The 9,651-nt window shown below is 46.8% G+C and overlaps 1 protein-coding gene across 2 annotated transcripts in view; it reads left to right on the top strand.

The window, feature by feature from the left end:
- The first annotated feature begins 3,438 nt into the window (after positions 1 to 3,438).
- Positions 3,439 to 9,651, top strand: part of ANXA4 (annexin A4) — a 70,576-nt gene continuing 64,363 nt past the window's right edge. The window contains exon 1 of one of the 2 annotated variants that reach the window (XM_024756419.1): positions 3,439 to 3,663. The gene's annotated coding sequence lies outside the window, so the exon portion shown is untranslated. Of the gene's footprint in view, positions 3,664 to 3,683; positions 3,847 to 9,651 lie in introns of those variants that run through there. The other variant, XM_024756416.1, reaches the window with a different exon arrangement.

The raw sequence follows: 9,651 nt of genomic DNA, 5'->3' as shown, positions 1-9,651 counted from the left end.
AGATCCTCTGCTTTATCCCCTTCAGAGACTATGTTTCTGATTTGCTGCCCAGGTGGGAGAGGGCAGTGGCAGCTGTGTACTATTGGGAAGGAGATGGAGGAGACTGGCTGCTTCCAGTACAGACCTACAAAAAATCCTCCTGTTTTTAGTTTTAATTATATACCCACTCTTAGAAGCACTTGGTGCAGCACGCAATACCTGCATTACCCTGGGAAATTCTACAATATCATGTTGCTTCTTGTCTTTCCCTACTCCTGGCTTAGGAGTCAGTTTTCTCACGTCTGCTATGTCAATTATCACCTATCTGCTTTCGGGATTCCAAAATTTTGTTATTTTTCCTCTCTTGTTCTTGTGAGGTTTTCTTGGGGAGAGGGGGTTAGTTTCTTGTTGTTTGTTTTTTGGCTGTGTCAGGTATTAGTTGCGGCATGCGGGATTTTTGTTGAGGCATACGGGATCTGCAGCATGTAGGATCTTCAGTTGCGGCATGCAGGATCTTTTAGTTGTGGCATGCAGGCTCTTAGCTGAGGCATGCAGGATCTAGTTCCCTGACCCCTGGCCCCCTGCATTGGGAGCGCGGAGTCTTAACTGCTGGACCACCCAGGAAGTCCCTCTTGAGAGTTTTTTTTAATCTACTATTTAAAATTTTTTTTTACTGAAGTATAGTTGATTTACAATGTTATATTAATTTCTGATGTAAAGCAAAGTGATTCAGTTACACATACGTATATTCTTTTTCATATTTTTTTCATTATGGTTTATCACAGGATATTGAGTATAGTTCCTTGTGCTAGACAGTAGGACCTTGTTGTTTATCCATCGTATTTATATATAATAGTTTGCATCTGCTAATCCCAAACTCCCAATCCTTCCCTCTCCCACCCCCTCCCCCTTGGCAACCACAAGTTCACAAGTCTGTTCTCTGTCTGTGAGTGTTTCTGTTTTGTAGATATATTCATTTGCATCATATTTTAGATTCTGCATATAAGTGATATTATATGGTATTTGATCTTTCACTTTCTGACTTACTTCGCTTTGTACGATAATCTCTAGGTCCATCATGTTGCTACAAATTTGCCCTATTTCATTCTTTAAAAAAATCTACTATTGCTTTAGTGAGATTTCAAGAGGGAGCAAGGCAAATGCATGTGTTCATTCTGCTATCTTTAATTTAAAGTCTCCTTTGAATCTTTAATTTCAACTGTTACATTAATTATTTATTTATTTTTTTAAACTGCTCAGAAGCTGTTGATTTGTTTACTTTCTTTTTTTTTAAGATTTTCTTTTGGATGAGGTACTTTTTTTAAAAGTCTTTATTGAATTTGTTACAATATTGCTTCTGTTTTATGTTTTGGATTTTTGGCCGAGAGTCATGTGGGAACTTAGTTCCCTGACCAGGGATTGAACCCTCACCCCCTGCACTGGAAGGCAAAGTCTTAACCACTGGACAGCTAGGGAAGTCCCTATATTAATTTTTTAAATACTCCTAAAAAAACCTTAAAACATTAAATGAAATAAAATACTCACGGATCAGGTTGCCTAGAAGCAAAGCCTGAGACAGAGATTCTTGTGTAAGTGTCTTAGTGAGGAGGTATTCTCAGGAGAACCTGTGAGTCAAGCAGGACATCGCAGAGGAAGAAGCAAAGCACAGAAGGGGTTTCTGCTGAAATTTACCCTCAGCCTAAGCCTATGGGAGCTCTGGAATAGGAAGGATATCATAGATTAATTCTTGGCCTTTTGTACCCTGTAAGGTTAGCATTGACTGTGGCTTCCCAACCTGGCATGAGGGCAGCTATGGGGAGAAAAGGGGGCGCTGTGAGCTGGGTACACCCGCCTAGTAAAGGTGATCTTGGCAGGGTGCATCTGCTCCATTTCTAACCTTTTCTTTTTTATTTTATTAATTTTTTAAGGATTAAGTAGTGGGTCTAATCCCTCTGAGGAAATGAATTATCCTTATTTCATTTTTTTCCCCACTGTTTGTCTTCCTCAGTTTACTCCACGTTAGTTCATAAACTGAAGCTCAGAAACTTAAAGGTATCAAGCAGAGAAAAGGGGCTGACCAGGTGTAGAATCCAGATCAGTCTGACCCCCAAACCCATGCTCTCAACCATATTAAACCACCTCCTTTAGTTGCATCTTAAGGAAATAATTTAATGTTACCTCTCCAGCTTTTTGTTTTTAATATAAATTTATTTATTCATTTATTTCTGGCTGCGTTGGGTCTTCGTTGCTGTGAGCGGGGGCTACTCTTCATTGCCATGAGCATGCTTCTCACTGCAGTGGCTTCTCTTGTTGCGGAGCACAGGCTCTAGGCCTGTGGGCTTCAGTAGTTGTGGCTCAATGCTCTAGAGCACAGGCTCAGTAGTTGTGGCGCACCGGCTTAGTCGCTCCGCGGCATGTGGGATCTTCCCGGACCAGGGCTCAAACCTGTGTCCCATGCATTGGCAGGCGGATTCTTAACCACTGAGCCACCAGGGAGGGCTCACCTCTCCAGCTTTAAGGGTGCTAACAGTCACTTGCATTTTGATCTGTTGGATATAAAACACACTCCCCAGGTACTTCCCTGGTGACGCAGGGGTTAAGAATCCGCCTGCCAATGGAGGGGATCGATCCCTGGTCCGGGAAGATCCCACAGGCTGCAGAGCAACTAAGCCCCTGTGCCACAACTACTGAGCCTGCACTCTGGAGTCCGCTAGCCACAACTCCTGAAGCCCACGCTCCTAAAGCCGGTGCTCCGCAACAAGAGAAGCCACCGCACTGCGAAGCCTGCGCACCGCAATGCAGAGTAGCCCCCCTTTGCTGCAACTAGAGAAAGCCAGTGCGCTGCAACGAAGACCCAACGCAACCAAATATAAAAAAATAAAATCGATTCTTAAAACACACACACACACACACACACACACACACACACACACACACACACACACAAACACACACTCCCCAGAGCTACCTATCCTCTGTTAAATGAAATCCGGATTTGCCGATATGCCCAATAGGTTCATTACGCGACATTCACCGAGTGCCAGAACGGTACTGGGTGTGAATGCAAAGACCACTTAGACCCAGTCAGTGCCTTGTTTGAGTCCAATCGGGGAGGCAGATACGAACAAAGACTGTATAATAAGGGGAGAGCGCTGCTTCAGTGCCGAACTCGGGAGCTACTTGACCAGCAGCGAACCCAGGTAATGGTAGAGAGAAAGATCTGGGACTGCTCCGAACTCCCATTTCCAAAGGTTTCCCCAAGGAAAGGGAACTTGACTTTTCTCAAGGTATAAGTGCAACTACGGGTAACTTTGGGGTATGTATAGTGCTGACAGGGAAACGAAATGTGCCGTTCTGATTTCACTTTCCACTTTTCCGGCGTGAGAAAGTGCAATGTCGCGGGGAGGAAGCTTTGACTCTCTGCCGGAATTCCGGCCGCGGTGGGCGCTGGGTGTGTGCGAGAGAGGTCCCGGGGCGCGGCCCTCCGATGGTGTAGGGGCGCCCGAGCACCGGAGACCTGAGAGTCCGACTGCTTCGACTCGAGGGAGCTCGAGCAGGCCCGGGCGGGGCCGGGCAGGCTGGGATCCAGGCTGGGGACAAAGCCGGGAGCGCGACGCGCGGGCTCGAGGCCGGTGCAGCCCCTCCCCGGGCGCCAGGCGCTGCGGTCCCGGCCCAGGCGTCCAGGTGCGCTTCGCCCGCGTAGGCTTTTCCGGTCTCGTGCGCAGAGAGGGACAACCAGGAACTCGGGCTCAGTCTCCACCCCGAAGCGGGGCGGGTCCGCCTGGGATAAGACCTGCTGCCCGGCCCCGCCAGGGTGTGATCTCGGTGACCGCAGAGGAGGAGCGCCGTCCAGTCTCGGCCCCAGGGGTAAGGGGGTCCCGGGCTCCGGAAGGGGTGCAACAGCCCGGGAAAGCCTCGCGGGGGTGGCGGGTCCGGCGCCGCACCGCTCCCAGGAGGGGGTGCCCGCGGCCGGCCTGCGGGCCCGCCCGGGCAGGCACAGGGTGGAGCGAGCCGGACTCGCTCCGGGTGGGCAAGGGAGAGGCAAACACCGCCCTTATCCACCGGCACCTTCCAGGAGGACCTCCAGAGCAGTTTATGCAGCTCAGGATGTACACCGGTTAGAGACCACCGCAGCTATTTATTGAGTTCATGTGCCAAAAACGGTGCTGGATTTAGGCATTACAAACAAAGGATTGAGTAATATTCCCTGGAGCTGACTCAGTCCAACACCCAAGTTTTGCTTTTTTAATTCTTTCTTTACTCCGTTTAAGAAACGTACTCCTTTCTCCTAGTCTCTTACCCTTTCTCTCTGTGTGCACCTAACGTGCTCAGCACAATGCCTGGCACATGGGAATCTGATATTATTATGAGATCCATGACCAGAGTCTGCCGATGGCACAGCCTCGCTCTTCAGTCATGGTTTTAACCAGCTGGAGACTTTGGGACCAAAGAGGTTATTGCTTTTCAACAATCTGCCCAACTTTAAGTGCTTCCCAAATTGATGCAAGTCTTCTGTAAGCTGTTGGGAGCATGTGGGTCCTGAGTAACCCACAGCTTTCATGAAAACTGGGCATCTGCTCTCTCCAGCTGACAGTGGGAAGAATGAATAGGGTTCCCCCCCTCCAAATGATCCATCCCGTTGTCCATCAGTTCTAGAACCCTCCACCTCCTCCTTACATTGCAAGTAACTCTCTTGATAGAGAAGCCCTCCCTCTTTAGTTGCCAGGGAATTCTCAGATGACAGAGGTGGAAGAGCAAGCAGCAGAGGAAGGGGACAGGGATGAGGAAATGGGTAACCATAGCCGCCCAGGACTGGCTGACTTCCCAGAGCCCTTTCTGGCTAAGGCTGTATCCCCTACATCAGCTTAGATCAGATTTCTATTGCTTTGGGGGTACACGTGCGGGCACAGACGTACACACAACTACTGGATCAAAGGTGTCTGTGAATTTCCCACCTAGATGTTCTTGCATTTGGTTAGGGATAATTTTTCTCTGAAAGCTATTTAGAGGGTAACATTGCAGTCAAGTCCGAGCACACCAGCCCTCAGTATCTGTAGGGTGAGAAGCCGCTTGCTCATCCTCAGACTGTATCTTGCGGCCCATTTCTTTGCTTATGTCTAGCCGCTCATTTGTTTCCCAACCTTGCTCATCTGCTTGGAGACTAAGCCTGCTCTTCTCCAACAGAGATGGAGGCGAGGGGCAGGCACCGGGATAACAGACCTTGTGCCAGGGAGTACTTGTAGCTTCAGAATAAACCAGAGGGGGAATTTTCCTTGGGTGTCAATTTTATCCAGGTATTTGAGGATAAAAACACTTTTCATACAAAAACAATTACAGATATACTTTGTAGTAGGATTCAGAATTTAGATACCTTCTTCGTGTAAAACAGACACTTCTAAACTTTTTGCCTGGGCTTTGGGCTGCAGTTTGACCCAAACCTAACCTTTGGGAGTTTGCTTTTACTGCAGTTAGGGCTACTTACGGAGGCAGTTTGGTGGATGCTGTAGTATCCTCCATGGAGGGACGTTGAGTAACAGCCGTGCTAGGTTACTTGTTTAATCTTTATTTCAACCTGAGGCGGGGTTATTAAGCTTGTTTTACAGAAGAGGATCCTGAGGCTCCAAGTGGTGGTCCCTAGTCAAGGTCAGACCCTTTGCAAACATTTAAATCCAGCTGCTGGATACTAAAGCCTGTTCTGTTATCCTCTCTGTCCTACTGTGGCTCTGTCAGTGCTTGGTTCAGAGTGATTTGGCATTTGGATTTGTGGCTTCCTGGCTTATTAACTAAATCTTGACCAATGTTTTTCTTTGCCTTTTCAACTTTCTTCTGGTCAAGCTGATAATGTAAACCACGGTGGGAAGAACTGGACCTGGCAGTAGTGTGGGGATACAGGTGAATGGCCCTAAACTCGGGAAGGGCTTGGCTTGTGGATGAGGGAATAAACTCACTCTTTGTGGCACTGGGCAGAGCTGGGCAGGAATTTTTGGATGGCAGGTTCTGGTTGGACTTAAGGAAGTGGCTTTTGAAACCCATAGGCTGGGTGACTTTGGAGCTGGCGGGAGTCTCTCCCCAGAGATATCTGGGCAGAGGCCGAACAGCCCCTTTCTGATGGAGCTGGGAAGGGGACAAGGTTAAACGAAGATGACTTCTAAAGCCATAGTTTCCAAACTTCAGGTACATCCCTCCGGAAGCTTGCACAGCACACAGATTCTTGCCCCAAAAGTTCTGATCAGTATGACAGGGTGGGACCCAGGAATCTGCCTGTCATTGGTTTTATTGGGAATAACTTGTTAGTGTTCAGTTATGTTTGAACTGGACAGAGAGCTTTGCTGTGGGAACCTGCACCACCACCTTTGAAGAATTTATTTTAAAGGTTCAAGATGCTTGAGTCAGTAAATTGCCATTCTGCTTCTTGGTCCGGACTGCTAGACATAAAACTCATGTGGAACATTTTATCTGCAATCAGCAGCAAGGATAAATTGCAGCCAAAGACCAGACTGTAAATTACTCTGGAAAAGACCTTTGCCTTTTCCCCCTCAACATCATTAACCCTTTAAGGCCTGGATATAACACAGCATGAACAGCCTGACTTGAAACAGATCAGGAGGCCCCATGAGTGGACTTTTGTCAAGTCATCAGAAAGACCTTCCTGCCCAGTCACTGTGGATTCAATCCTCTGGGTTAAGGCACTCACCTCCCCCCACCACCCAACAGGTAACATTAAATTATTACCAGGAGCTAGTGTAGAGGGGCCCTGTGGTGAATGGGAACAAGTTCTCCTGATTCCTGTGTAGTGGAGCCATCTCCTCTGGAGGAGGTCCTTTGTGGACACAAGCCCAGTGATATCAACAGCCCCCAGCACCTGCCTTCTCACTCCTCTCCAAGGGGCTCAGGAAGGCATTTTCTGGATCCTGCTTAGCTTCAGCTTCTGTTATTGCCGCTTTTTGATGCTGTACAAGGACCCAATGACTCACTGGTTTTCATCCTTGTTAGAGTCACAGACCCCTTGGAAAATTTTTTCTTGTTTTATTTATTTATTTTTATTTTTTGGCCGTGCCACACAGCATGTGGGATCTTAGTTCCCCAACCAGGAACTGAACCTGTGCCCCCTGCAGTGGAAACGCAGAGTCTTAACCACTGGACCGCCAGGGAAGTCCCTGAGAATCTGATTAAAGCCACGAATCTTCTCTTGAGAAGAATAAACATGCATTTGACATTTTCCCATACAGTCTCAAGGGGTTTACGGACACCCTTCTAATCCCAACCATGGATGCCTAGACATTGTGTTAAGAATTGCCCAAAATTTGGCAATGTTTCTCAAAATTTTTAAATCCATTTACTTTTGTTCCATCAATTTGAATACCAGGAATTTATCTTAAAGATATACTTGGACATGTGTGTGGAGATATGTGTACAGGGATGTATACATTGCAGCATTGTCTGTAGCACCAAAAGTTTGGAGACGATCTAAATATCAGTAAGGGACTGGTTAAGTTATGGAACATCCATGCAATACAATACAATGCAGCTGTTAAAAAGTGGTGCAGGGGCTTCCCTGGTGGCGCAGTGGTTGAGAGTCCGCCTGCCGATGCAGGGGACATGGGTTCGTGCCTCGGTCCGGGAAGATCCCACATGCCGCGGAGCGGCTGGGCCCGTGAGCCATGGCCGCTGAACCTGCGCATCTGGAGCCTGTGCTCCGCACCGGGAGAGGCCACAACAGTGAGAGGCCTGTGTACCGCAAAAAAAAAAAAAAAGTGGTGCAGGTTGATAGGAACAGATATAGAATGATACTGAAGATGTATATACATATATTTAAAGCAAAATACAGTTTTACAAGATATGCTAACATTTCTGTATATAAGAATCGTGGAGGCTATTTATATTCTTAGGTACTTGTTAATGCATAAATACTTCTGAAAGGATACACAGGAAAATTATGACTGCCACTGTAGTTGGAGGGAGGTGAAGTTCTTACAGACTTATCAACATATACTTTTTGGTACTATTTGAGTTTTTTTTTTTTTTATCATGTTCATGTATTGTCAGCTTTTTAAAACAGAGAGTTACAGATAGCACCTGTCCATTTAACACTGCTTGTGAAGAGGGAGAATGAAACAGAAATGAAGAATGTACAATTATCAAGTTTTCCAACCTTATAATTAATATATGGTCATATACTTTCTTATTTGTATACAAAGAGCTAGCATGGAATGTGCTTTGGTTTCCATACATTTCATCTGGCTATACTTTAACTGGTTGCAAAAATATTGTAAGGTGCCTTGACTTGCATGGTGGGGAAAGTTCTGCATTTAAATGGTCCGATGGTTCCATGTGTTTTTAGCTGCAGAAGCAGAGAGAGGAGGTAGATGGGATAAGGCACAGCTTGTAGACTAGATAGACCTGCTGGGGCAGGTCGCTTTGTCAGAGAAAGTCCTTACGGTGATATCAGGTCATGGGCACTCAGAAACCTGGCTTTGGCTTCAGAGCCTGGACCTCCTTCTGCGGCTCAGTCTGTGAGGTCTCTGCCTCTCTGTAGGCTGAAACCTAGTGTCCCCTATGAGCCTGACCCTGTGCCAAATTTATGGCATGTTATTTAAAAAATTTTTTTCATCTATGTTAGGTGGGTCCTGCTAATGTCGTCTCCATTATACTGATGCAGAAACTGAGGCACAAAGGGATTAAGGAATTTGCTCGACATCACATACTATCAATTGGTAGAGCCAAGATTTGAACTTGGCAGTCTGATTCTATCTCCTGTGCTTACTACTCTGTTATAGTATATAATGGGTTAAAAGTGGGGAATCAGCGTGAGAAGGCAGGGCTGGTAGATTAAGCTGACTACGGGGTTGGACTTTTTCAGAGGTAAAGAGGTAGAGGCTATGTCCAAACCACTGGTCCAAGATGGATTTGATGTCATCTGGGTCATTCTAAGTAGGCAGGGAGTCCCAGCTGTTGGGTGGGGAGTGGAGCAAACATCAAACGAGGATGATGTGCTGTGTCATGATGCTGGTGGTGCATCCCTATGGGAGCAAGACTTGGGGCAGCATCTAGGGGCAAGAGGCAGCTCAGCACCTCAGAGAAGGGTCTTCAGGTGGTAGGCAGGATGTCAGTGGCCCCCGCCAAATGGCAAAAAGTTCCTTCATTTATTATACATATGCTAGCTATTCAAGGATAAAATACCCAGACCCCATCCTTAGGGAGACAAACAAGCAAATCAACAATTAAAAAATCATACGATTGCATGCAATTTTTTTTTTTTAACAGAAGCCAAATACGTTTATTAAACCTGCTCTCAGCCAGGCAGTTAGATACAAAGATGTCTATAACTCCAGGGGCTTCACAACCTCCAGAACCACTTAACCAGGCAATGCTGGGTAAAGGTGACTTCGATTAGTTTTAAGCAAATAAGTCCATTTTGAGCTGGTCACTTGGCCTCTGGTCAGCAGTCATCCAGTTTGAGAAGTACAGAAGATGCTGCTGCCTCCCAGAGTGTCCTGTCCCAACAAGTGGGCCCTGAGGCTGGGGCACAGGGCAGTCTGCAGAGGTTCACTCCATTGCCTCACTGCATTTATCATTGCATGATAAATGATTTGATACACTATGCACAGACTGCCATAGAACTGAGGGGGTATACCTGACTCCATCCTGGGTGGTCAGAGGAGGCTTCCTGGA

This window comes from Neophocaena asiaeorientalis, unplaced genomic scaffold (genome assembly GCF_003031525.2).
Source record: "Neophocaena asiaeorientalis asiaeorientalis breed wild unplaced genomic scaffold, Neophocaena_asiaeorientalis_V1.1 scaffold303, whole genome shotgun sequence".
Lineage (NCBI taxonomy): Eukaryota > Metazoa > Chordata > Mammalia > Artiodactyla > Phocoenidae > Neophocaena > Neophocaena asiaeorientalis.
This window is presented reverse-complemented; position numbering and strand designations above follow the sequence as displayed.